This window comes from Dasypus novemcinctus, chromosome 29, assembly GCF_030445035.2.
Source record: "Dasypus novemcinctus isolate mDasNov1 chromosome 29, mDasNov1.1.hap2, whole genome shotgun sequence".
In the NCBI taxonomy this organism is placed as follows: Eukaryota; Metazoa; Chordata; class Mammalia; order Cingulata; family Dasypodidae; genus Dasypus; species Dasypus novemcinctus.
The window spans coordinates 30,815,592-30,827,312 of NC_080701.1; the positions used below are offsets into that span (position 1 = coordinate 30,815,592).

General features: G+C 53.6%; 1 protein-coding gene across 1 annotated transcript in view; it reads right to left on the reverse strand.

Moving 5' to 3' along the window:
• Positions 1 to 10,139, reverse strand: part of LZTS1 (leucine zipper tumor suppressor 1) — a 56,224-nt gene extending 46,085 nt beyond the window's left edge. The window contains 1 exon segment of the mRNA XM_004479965.5: positions 9,955 to 10,139. The gene's annotated coding sequence lies outside the window, so the exon portion shown is untranslated.
• Positions 10,140 to 11,721: the final 1,582 nt, after the last annotated feature.

Below are 11,721 nucleotides of genomic sequence, written 5' to 3' on the forward strand. Positions count from 1 at the left end.
CAATGGTCTCCCTTTGCCAGAGGAAGTTGTCCCTCCCTGGCCCATGAGCCTGTAACAAGGGCTCAGACTCACTCCAGGTTTCCTTCAGCTGGAGCTGTGGGGAGTGAGCAGGGTTGACACAAACTGAGCTCCTATTTTGTTTCTTGTGCTTTTATTTATATTGGCTCAGGTAATTTTCACAAAAATTCTATATGAGATACAGTGTACTTTACAGATGAGAAAACTGCAACTCAGGGAGCCTAAGTGACTTGCCCAATGCAACACAGCCAATAGGCAGGAAGGCTTGATTTGAACATGGTCTATCTGATCTCAAAAACTATGTGCTTCCCACTGTCCACTCCCAAACTGACCCACATGGTTGTCTACCCCAAAGAATGTCATGCACCGTCAGCCTCACCTGCTCTGTAGGTTGCTGCCAAGGTGAAGATTAATTCCTTGGGGAGAGGAAGGAAGCATGGCATCAGCTGAAGGGTATCTCAAGGAAGGGCATGTCTCCAAATGCCATCTCACTGGACACAGGTGAGTCTGCTCTTCACAGAGACACGGTCGTACATCACCCCTCCACTGGCTTACTGGGGTTTTTTAGCAGGCACTCTGCTGAGAAAACTTCCGGAGGGAAATGGGAAATGCTGCTCTGAATGCCCCATAGCCATGGGCAGGAGGACCCCTGGCACCTGGTCCCTGCTTGGGGAGTCCCGCCCCTCCCGCCCTGTCAACCTGGTGCAGGCTATTCATCTGCCTCTCGTCTGGAATCTCCCCGTACATGGCGTCAATGCTCCGGGTGATTAGCACGGCTGCCTGGCACCCGGCGACTTTCTCATTTTGTTTGGGTTTGGCTTATGCTGCACACATATGAGACAGAGCGAGGCAGAGAATGTGTTTTTCATTTCTGAAAGGCACCGGCCAGTAGCATCTGTGGAGTGGCACTATAAGCTTGCACTTTTATCCGGGAAGCTTTTCAGACCCCTTAGAGTGAAGGAAAAGGAACAGGAGGATACAAAATGTCTAAGACCTAAGGAAGAAAAAGAGGAGAGGAAAATGGAGACTGTTCATATCCCTATCCCTGAAGTCCCTGGAATCCCTTGACCTGGATGGGGAGAAAAGGCGAAGACTGAGGATATCTCGCAGTTGAGCTGTTCTGGGATGTCCCCTGGACAAGCCTGACTAATACTCAAGGTTTGAAGAGCTGATCAGTTCTTCTGGTCCTTTGGTTCTCATCCAAATTTGGCAGTGGGTGTCTGGAAAGAGCCCTCAAGTGGGAGCACCTGTCCTGGCTGTGCCACCAACCAGCTGTGGGACCCCGGGCAAGTCCCTTCCCATCTCTGGGCCTCTGTGTCTGCATCCATTTTAATTAAAGAAAAAAAGAGCTCCCTGTGTTGCTTCCAGATCCAAGAGGGGAGGTGTTATCCTTGTACAAATAAGTCCTAGACGCAGCATATGACCACTGCTTCATCTTGGACAAAGAACTTCCCTCTCCTGAAGCTCCAGCTACCCTAAATATTTCCAGGCTGCATGAGATCTCTGGGAACATGTGCTATCAACCATGATAGAAGGAATGAGAAGAGAAAGGTATTCTAATAAATAATGTTATTTCTAAAAAGAAGTCTCTCCACCCTTAAATCCATTCCATATTCCAGATTAATCTCCTAAAATCAAGGTCTGCTGCCTGTCACTCCTCTGCCTAAAAACTTTCCATAGTTCCCCATTGCACACCAAATAACATCCCAACTCCTGAGCTGGGTATGCAAAGCTCAACGCAACTGCAACTTGCCTTTCTAGGGTGATTTCCTCACCACTTGGTATTCCCTATCTTTGCTACCTTTAAGCCCTTCTCAAGTTCCATATGTTCCAAGGAGACTTTTTATGCTGGTTCTGTTTGGTAGATGGATTTTTGATGTATTGGTTTCCTTCTTCAATATCAGATCAGAGATTCCCCATGGCAGGGCCTATGTTTTGCTCATCTTTGCACTTTCCAAAATCTAGCAGAGTGCTTGACACGGACCTAGCATTCTATGACTTGATAAGAATGGAACCAAAATAGAAAGAACTGGATTCCTAGGGTGTAGAGGTTCTTCAGGTGAGTAGAGAAAAGGTAACTATTTGGGGAAGATGTTTTTTTCCTGCGGGGAGAACTGGGTAGAATGGCCATACCAGGATCCCTTGAGCCCTGACATATTGTGTTTCTGGGTAGAGTACCAGCATTTCTTTGAAGCAGACTCTAGTTTCCTGATAAATCTGGGAATCCGTGACTTGTGGGTCCTGTCTATGACTCTAGTGTGGCGGTTAACGCCATTCTCAAGAGAAAGATTCTAAGTCAACAGATGCCAGAGGTACTGTCAGCTGAAACCCTGATGCCTCTAGCCTGGTAGATGAGGGAACTGGTCTCAGGAGAAGCCAAGCATCCTACCCACACTCCCGCCCAGTCAGTTGGCGGCAGCGCCTTTGAACAGGGGCAGCTGTGAGCCCATCAAGGAGAGGAGCCGAAGGCAGCTGGGGACCTCTTCCTGGGCCTCCTTCAGTGGGGAGCTCGCTTTACAGTGCAGGTGGAGGCTGGGGGCTCTGCCTGGCTTCTCTTGTTTTTCCCACCTGCCTGCGGTGTGGTTTGTCTGCTGGCGCCACAGAGGCATTAGGGCTGGGGGAATTTGATCTGCAAGGAGGGGGAGGCTGTCTCCTCAAGATGTGAGTACACTCCAGTCCTTCCCTCCCTCCTCTGCTTGAACTGCTGAGATGCCTTTCCAGTGGGAGGAGAAGGTGGTAGCTGAAGCCAGGGGGTCTGAAGGTAGCAATAAATAAGGAAAGCTGCCCCGGGTACTCAAACCAGCCTTCTGAGACCCCACTGCCCCTGACCTCTCTTCTCCCGTGAAGCATAGGTGAGCAGGCACCCTGGAAACCCCCGAAGATGGGGTTTCCTCTTGGAGGCTGGCAGAAGGTCAAGAGCTTGGTTCCCCTAGACTTCTTCCCTTTGACGTTCTCAGCATAGTCCCCAAGTGACCCTGCTTCCCTGGCTGTGTGCAGGCTTCTGTTCTCAGTTTCCCCACCATCATCCTCTTCACAGAGGGTAATGAGCTCCACTAGGACCAAAGCCAAATTGGGCAGGTGCTCCTTTCCCCTTCCAACCTCTCACATTATCAATGACTCAGAGGACCTCTTGTCAGGGCCACTCTGCTCTGTGCGATGCTGATCCTGCCGTCTGACATGGGAAACAACTCTCTTCTCTGCCACCTGCCAAGTCCCAGCACAACCCAGAGTCCCTGGACGAGCCATCCAAGGAAGCCACAGGGGTATCTTCAGCACCAGGATAGAAGCTGGACTGTTCTATGGTGGAACCCTTTCCCTCCCTCGGGCCTCCTCGCCGAAATGGGAGACCACGCTCTCGTAGTTTCCTTCTGCTTCTTTCTCCTGTTTCCTACCTGTATCCCCTGACTCTGTGGCCCTTGGGTTGGAAAGGCCATCATCATCCTCACCACCATCAATCTCAGCCACTTAGGCTGAGCCCTGGCTACATTCTGGGCCAGGGGCCATATGGTAGAAGAAGGAAACACACTTTCATTTCCAAGGAGTTTATAATCCACGCAGGGAGGGAGAATAGAGCTGAAGAGCCAAATACTAATACCCCACTGCTTCAAGGGGTGACATACATACCACAGAATTCAAAGAGCACAGGGTTCATGGAGAGAGAAGTCCTTCTCCCTCAAGGCCTGATGCCCCGTCCTCCTTCCAGACGGAGCCCAGGCAGCCCCTCAAGAATAGTGCATGTACCCCTCACCCCAGAAGGCCTGAGACTCTTCCTACTGCACCAGGTAGTGTGGCCCCAACTGCAGTCACCGGGGAACGTGCTGGAGACCCCCAGCTTTGTTTCCCTGCCTCCTTAGCTCTCTCCCCTCTCCTTGCACATCTATACTCAAGTTTCTCTTTTTTCTCTTTCCAGCAGGAATATAATGTTCGGCTGCCTTACACCCACTCTCTGAATGCTGCCAGTGAATAATGACTAAGGTGGTGGGTGGAAGTACAGCAAGTCGAGACCAATTTAGCAGTCCAGGGTGCCAAGAGGAGGGTGATTTAGCAGCAAATGGCTTTGCTACAGCAAGGAGAGCACAGATGCCCCCCAGAGCTAAGAGGCCAGCAGAAGCCAAGTGCACAGCCTGCCCGGGTGCAGCCTGGCAGGCAGGGCCTGGGTGATTTGGGAGTTTAGGTAGTGAATTTCAGACTTGCTCCCTGGAGCAGGATTTGTCCTTAGACGCCGAGACGTCCGGCTGCGGGGAGGGGGCAGGGAGGATAGGGGAACAGGGGTGCAAAATCCCACCCAGGCCCAGGGTTTTCTGGAGACCCCAGCCGAGCACACCAAACTGTGCAAGCAGTGGGATCTGTTTCTCAGTGCAGTCCCCACCCCAACCCCTGCTCTTTGCACCATTTTCTCCGCCCTTGAGCAGCCTGTGTCCTTGACACCCTGTCAGGCTCCGAGGCTCACCTAGACTTGTGGTGGAAAGTAATCTAAGTAATCCCAGGCTCTGCCTGGGAGGTTCTAAAGGGCTGACGGCAGCCCCAAAGAATGGTGGGAATGGTGGACTGTAAGGCTCTAGAGGGCATGGGGGGGGCTTCCCCAGCCCAGCTCAGGGGTGATGCCACAGAAGGCCCCGCCCAGATCGACAGAGGTGGGGCTCTCCCAGGTCCTGGCACCTGGGGAGTCCCTGAGGATCTGTGTTGTGTTGCGTGAGGTACCTGTGACTGTCAGTACTGGAATGACAGGGCAGCCCGTCTCCGAGAGAGGGGATGAGAATGGGTGAGTGCGGGAGTGATCATCTCCCACCGTGACTCCCTGAGAGGGAAGCAAAACTCCTGGTGACCCGGGAAGACAAGCTCTTTACAGTCTTGGTTCCAGGGACGGGACGCGACCCACGCCACATCTGTTAGGTGCCAAGAGGGCTTGTCGCTTAGGAAGAAAAATCACCTCTCTACTGGACTGATTAGGACAGTTAGCCGCAGCTGCTCACCAGCGCACACCTTCTCTCTGGCTCCTTCCCCCGCCACACTCCGCCCCTTCTTCCCGCACCTGAGGAGCCGCTGCTCTGCATGCTCACTCCCTGAAGTCTGGTTTTTGCACACCACTAAATTACAAGGGAAGAGACTCTTATCCTGTGTGGGTATAGAACTTGTTTATGGGTAAGATGGAAACACAGATTAGCAGTTATAGAGTAAACTTTGGTAAATGCAGGGGAGCGGCATGAACTCAGATTGTACGAAAGCAAAACTCACTATAATTTCGGGGTGGAGTGGACTAAGCCTTGTGAACTGACTGAAGAAAGAAGTGACAAATAATAAAGTGAACAAACAAAATTACAAACCTTTTCAAACTCACTTGACCCAAGACCGTTTCATATATTTTAAAGAACACATCTGAGAAACTGGAGATAAAGCATTACAAGCCTTCATTCATTAAAGAAAATCCCGAAGCAGACATTCCATTATTCTAGAGACTTCCTCGTTTGTTTGTTGAGCTTAACATACAAGTATAACAAGTGCTCGGGGATGAGGTGGAAGAGCCCAGAAAGAGTGAGGAAAGCACCAAGGCTCTCATCCCACTAAAAGTACATTAGCTATGAAAATAACCAAGTTCTTTGAATTTTAAAAGTCTTTTCCCCCTCAGCACATTAAACACTTGTCGACAATTCAGGAGACCCACATCCATTTAAATTCCTGAGGCTGGCCGGTTGGATGGCTAGCGCCATGAGAGTCAGGGCACCAGGGTTCAAATCCCAGGGTCCCACTTGTGATCTTGGGTCAAGTCCATCAATGCCCTCCCTTCTGAAAGACTCCCTCAGTTTTTTCACCTGTCAAATGGTGGAAGAATTTTTCTCACAGAGTGGTTGTGAAGTTTAAATCACAATCTTATGTCCCTTTTAATGTGTAAAGGCCTCTACAAATAAAAAAGGGCTATTAAACTCATTATTTTAGGAAGCCTGGGGATGGTGTCAGGTTGCTGGTGGAAGTGAGAGTGGGGCAGGATACAAGAACGTGAGAGAAACGAGATGGAGAGTGCAATGATACAGGGGTGGCTTTGCTAGCCAGGGCCTGGGAGGTAGCTAGCCCAAAGTTCAGCTTAGCCACATCTGGCTTTAGTTGGCACCGTCTCCACCCAAGCCTTGCAGGAGGACACCAACAGGCCCCCTGGCATGGGGCAGTGGTAAGAGGTGAGTTAATTCCCCGTTGTTCATTCGCCAGCTTCACCTGTTCTGGGTGGCTGGCTGCGCAGGGCAGAAGGAGGTAACAGGCTTCAGCGAGAGTTTCCTTGGAAAGCCCCATCTCCTCGTGTCTTGGCCAGCATGTCAGATCTATGACCTTGGCAACTGCTAGCTCTGCCTGATGGATCCCCTCCCTAGGCTCGCCGTCAAGGTTACTTCACGACCACCTCCTCCGTGGTGCCTTCTAGCTCCCCTCCCTCTTGCTGACCAGCTGCTGTACTCAAAGTTAGTGCATTCCCAGTTCCAATTTACTTGTCATTGATTCACATGTGCTGTCTTTTCTTCCCGTCTCATCACAGTTTCCTGTCTCAAACCACACTTCAGCCACTTTCTAAAATACTCCCATCTCCTGGCATGTTGCATAGGTAAAACCTTTAGAAAACAGTCCAATATAGAGCCTTGCAAACTTGAGTAATGGTCTCTGAAATGAAAACTAAAATCACCATGGACCCCTGAGGCAAGGGGCAGGGTTAGTTTGAGAAATACCAGGGTTGGTAAAGGGCAGAATCAGCCAACTGTGTGACCTTGAGCATTTCACCACCAGATTATCTCCCCTAAACATGGTAGCAATTTGCACTCCCTACAGGCGAGCAAGAGTGTCCATTTCAGATCAGTGGTTTTCACACTGGAGCAGCACAATGAGCTATTCAAAAGCAAACCCAAAGACCTAGTATGTAAATCAGCCCAAAGATTTTCTGGGCAGGTGGAACATTCTTTGTTGGCAAAACCACAGAAACACTTCATCACTGCCCTGGAACCACCTGCCCCCTGGGGTTCCAAGTGCATGACTTAACAACCCCAAGTCTAGATCACGCCTAGCACCTTCTGGTTCTATAGTTGTACTTCCCGGTTGATTGACCTGGGAAGAGTGTGCATGGGGCTGTTGGGGTATGTGAGGGCTGGATTTTCCTTAGTTAGATTTTGGAAGAAGGGTTTGGGACACAGTGGCCCTCTCTGGCAGAGGTCCCCAAAAAATGCCCAAACAATAGAGGAAGGAAAGCCAGAGGCCATGCCAGCAAAACGTGCCCATGCAGAAATCCTCCACTCTGTTGGGAGAAGTGCTCCCTGCCAAGGGTCTCTGACAGCTCTTCTCTCTCCCATTAATTTATCCAACAAGCATTTACTTAAAGGGCCTACTCAGAGGAGCTGAGCTGGGACTTAGCAACACAACCTCTGCCTCCACACACTGCAGGTTCTCCAGGGAGCTAGTGGGTAAGTGTGGTGATAGCAGGGAACGACAGTGGGAACTCAGTGGAAGGCATCTGATCCAGGCTTAAGGAGAGAGGACGCTTTCCTGGAGGAAGTGATCCTTCCAGAGAAAACCTGAAGTGCAAATGGGAACCATTTAGGTGGCAAAGGGAGAGGGCAAGAATATTCTAGGTAGATGGAATAGTGGGTATCTATGCTCAAAGGGAGCAGAGGAAGGTAGAAAGAGCCAGGGACTGGAGTCTTAGTGAACTGAGTTCGAATCCCTGCTCCACCTGGTCTGATGTAGCTAAGTTAGGTCTCCTCATCTGATAACCATTCATACCCTGCAGGGCTGCAGTGAGTTAAATGAGATAATGAATACAAAGCACTGGGCACACAGTGTGTTTAGTGAATGGTATTCAACTGCTTTTAAATATTATCCATTACCCTTGTCTAGAAGTTGCTTAACCACGGATTTTTCATCATGACCTTATTCATCTTTGTAGCCTCAGTCCCTAGCCCAGAGCCTTGCATTTTGGAGACGCCTAATAAATAATGCTAAATAGGTGCAAGAGCATATAAATAAGATTTGGAGAGCAGCAGGTCATTTTTATATGGCTGGATTCCATCTACCTCTTGGCCCACATGTTAGACCCGTGGCTTCTTAAGACTGCATGGCACATCACTGCCTCACCCCCCCCCCCAAAGCAGGGCTCCTCCCAGCACCCACTCTCCAGCAACACACCTTCTTTGACAGCCGCCCCAACACACACCTACTAAGGGCCAGATGCGGGCCACCTCCTCCACCACCCAAAGGCACAGCTGCATTGCTAAACGAGGCGCCGGACCTTTGCCCTGGGAAGCACACAGGGGCTGCGATAAATGCTAAATCCCCACCACTTCTGGTGAGGCTCCAAGGTCCCAGCCTCCCTCTCACTGGCACGCAGACACCTCGGAAAGACACCTTTCTCTCCCCCCTGGTTTCCTTCTCACCTCCAGCAGAGCGAGGGCACCATGTTCACATCCCTCCAGCTGAGACCCCTTCCTTGGTCTCCCAGTTTCTAAGGCCAGCTTTGCTCCCATTAGCTGCATGCCCTCAGGCCAAGCCCTTCGCTGCTGGGGCCTCAGTTTCCTTGTGGGTAGAAGGCAGAAAGTAAATGGGGCCTCCTGCTTACCTGCGTGGTTCGGTTGTGAGGATAGAGGAGGTAAGGGACATAACGTCTGCAATGCGCAGAGAGCACCTCAGAAGGAGGCACTGGATAAACACAAGGTGAGGCCCACGCCTGATTACCATGTACATTTTCTGCCCACAGGCTCCCACCCACAGACTGTTCGTCTCCACCTTTGAACGCCAACACCCTTTCTGCCTGCATGCGCAGACTCCTGTGCATGCACGGACTCCTGTGCATGCACATTCACACACACTTCAAAGGGCTCCGTTTTCCCTCTGCAGACCTGCAGAACTCGGTTTTGAACTCAGATTTCACTCTCTTGCCCTGTCCCTGCAAACTCTTTTCAAGGATCTTCCCTGCAGGAAGAATGAACGCACAGCTCATCTCTCCACGATGCATCCCCGGTGACAATGAGCCTGCACTGCCAGCAGAGAAGACCCTTTTCTGGTACAGCCTCCACCCAGCGCTCTCCAGAATTCAGTGCCTCCTCTTTCGTTTTTCAAGCACCCAAGGCCAGAGCCGAGGGTCTGACGGCAACAGAAGGAGGTGGAGGGACAGGAAGGGGGAAGGACCCAGGAACGCTGAGATGCTCAGATCCCTAAGCGGCTTCGTTCCTGAGAAACTGAGGACTGTGACGCAGGGATATCCTGGGGGCGAGGGCTGCTGTCTGTGGCGGGTGAGGGAAAGAAGTGGACCGGGCGTGTGTGCTGCTTTGCCGCAATTGCACCCTGAGGGCTGACCCCCTGACCGGCAGCTCTGGGAGGGAGGGGGCCGGGGGCGCGGGAAGGGAGCCCTTTAGACTTCCGGGCTCCTCGGCCCCGCTGCACCCCAGCCCGTGGGACCTGCCCCTTCAGGGAAACCTTCCCAACCTCCTGAACTGCATCTGCTGTCCCCGCCACCAGCGTGGACACAGCAAATCGCCAAAGTTCCAGGCGGCAAAGTTCAGCGGCCCGGCCCCGGCTGTCGCCCTGCCCCCTGGGGCTGGGGCCACACGTCTCCAGCTTCCTCACCTCCAACGCCAGGGTCACCTGAACGTCGAGATCAGACTCGGGGCTGGGAGGAGGTAAACCCCGTCTGCAGGAGACAAAGACAGAAGGACGGACGCAAAGTAATTTCCTGGGGCCGGGACCGGATGGGTGGCACCCACCCGGGCAAGAGCCCCTGACAGTTACATTCAGAGACAAAGACACCTAGACAGACACTGACAGCCAAAGACAAAGACCGACAGACAGGCGGACCGACCCACGGACTGTCAGAGCGCAGGGAGCGCAGCTGTTCCTCGAGCCCGAGGCGCCCCTGCCCAGCGGCAGACACTTCCCAGAAAGGAACAAGACCCCGCGGCCACCGCACCTTACCTGCTTGCGTCCGCCTCGGGGCTGATTGGAAAATTGGGCTTTTTTTTTTTTCCCCCTTCAGTGTTTTGCGGTGCGTTCCCGTCTCTCTCTTGCCGGGTCTGCGGGCCGGGGCTCGTCCCGCAGCTCGCGGCTCGGGCGCCCTCGGGGAGGCGGGCACACAAACTTTCGGCCTCGGGCGCGCGCGGCCTCCCCGCTCGCCCGCCCGCTCGCCCGCCAGCTCGCCGCGCGCCGGCCTCTGCTCGGGCTCCGGGCGCTGCGGGCGGGCGCGGGGCGCGGGGCGCGCGGGGCGGGCGGGCGAGCGGGGCGGGGCCAGCGCCGGCGCCGCTCATTGGCCGGGGCGCGGCCCGCAGCCTCCACCCCGGGCGCTCGGCGGCCTTTGTTCGCGGCTGACAGCCGGGGCTGCCCGCGTCCCGCGGCCCCTGTCCGGGTGCGGGGTCCGCCACCTCGCCTGCCTCGCTCCCGCACGCCTCGCGGGGCGGCCTCTCCTGCGCGGTCCTTCCCGCCTCTCGGCCCTGCTCCGCCCGCTTCCATCCTGCCCTCGTCCCCTTCTCCCCTCTCCCCCGATCATGACCTGCACTCGTTCCCGTCGCTTCCTTCATGCCTTCTCTTCCTCCTTTTCTCCGTATTAGTTTCCCCCGCGCCTTACTCGCCATTTCCCTTCTCCCGGGTCTTCCACGCGGGGGTGCTGGGGCCCGGGACGTGGCTCGCGGCCTCGCGGGAGCAGTGCTTCCCCACGCCCGGGACGCTGGCGCGCGCTCTCCCCTGACATTTCGAGAGCCAACTTTTCCAGCTCCTTCCCAGGCGCTCCGTTTCGGGTGAAAGCAGAGGCCTGTCTCAAGGTTCTAGCCCTTCATCTCCCCGTTCCCTTTCTAACGCTGTCATTTTCTCCACCATCCGCACTTTCAGCTCCCAGCGTTTGAGCAGGAGGGGAGCCGAGCTTGACAGGCTTTGGTAGGACAAAGGGCCAGTTGAGCGGGGCCAGAGGATGCACTGAGGACAAACGGCTGAAACCAGGAAGGGCCAGGAAGGCAGCGGCGCTGTCCGCGGAGTACCAGGCTCCGCGGGGTGGGGGCGGGGGTGGCTAGCCTCTGATCATAAGTACAATAGGTGATTATAAGTACAATGGGAGATTGTAAGTACAATAGACGAAGACGGCCCAAGGGGAAAGAGCACCGGCTTTGTTTCTGCCACACCCCGGTCCAAAACCCTGCAGGGCATCCTCAGACCCTCGAGAGCCTGCCCAAACCCTTGGACTCGACCCTGAAGTCTAGACCCTCGATTCCAGACTTCCTGCAAGACAGGTGGGGTTTAAGAGCACAGACTGGCTGTGAGCTCCTGCGACAGTCTGCACTCAAGACCAAGCTCTGCCACTTGTCTGTGGGACCCTGGACCAGCGCTGAACTTTCCTATATCTGTTTGGGCATTTGTGAAATGTGCGGGAAAGTTCCCCAAAAGTAAACTCCCTGAGGGCAGCGACTTGCTCTCCGTTGTTCAAGCCCAAGGGACTTGGTCTGATGGTGCCCAAACACCTAGAACTTGTCTGGCACATAGTGGACCCTCAATAAATATTTGTTAAATGGATGCGTTCCTAGTTTATAGGGTCGTTGCGTGGATTACGTGGAGTCCCTGATAGGTAGAAAGCACATACACAGATAAGTAATCCTACAAATTCTCCGTCAACCCCAAAGGCTAGTCACCCTTCTCTGATCATCACCTCTTCTTTCCCACCTTTATATATGCTCGTCCCTCGACTTGAAAAACCTTCCT